Genomic DNA, 319 nt, shown 5'->3' with positions numbered 1-319 from the left:
TTTCTGGGGTTATATTAATGTATCACTGAAGGGAACTGTCTTGAGAAAAGTTTTGATGGCAATGGCATTTTCTTCTCCGTATAAAGCGCAACTCTGCTTTGTTTACAGCGGTAAACAAGGAAACGCTATAGTGCGGTCGGTTCATTAGCAGTGTTGCCAAGTCCGCGGTTTTCCCCTCGAAACGCGATTGGACTAGTTTTATTGCGAAAACCTGGCAACCCTGTTCATAGGCGCCACCTGCTGTCAGAGAGTGCGTCTCATTCAGACCTGCTGTTTTTGTTTCGTGCAGATGTTTTATGTAGCAAATAAATAATAACAC

Source organism: Sinocyclocheilus rhinocerous, unplaced genomic scaffold, assembly GCF_001515625.1.
Source record: "Sinocyclocheilus rhinocerous isolate Xijiao unplaced genomic scaffold, SAMN03320098_v1.1 scaffold119, whole genome shotgun sequence".
Taxonomy (NCBI): Eukaryota; Metazoa; Chordata; class Actinopteri; order Cypriniformes; family Cyprinidae; genus Sinocyclocheilus; species Sinocyclocheilus rhinocerous.
The sequence above is the reverse complement of the archived record's forward strand: the minus strand, read 5'-3'. Positions refer to the sequence as shown.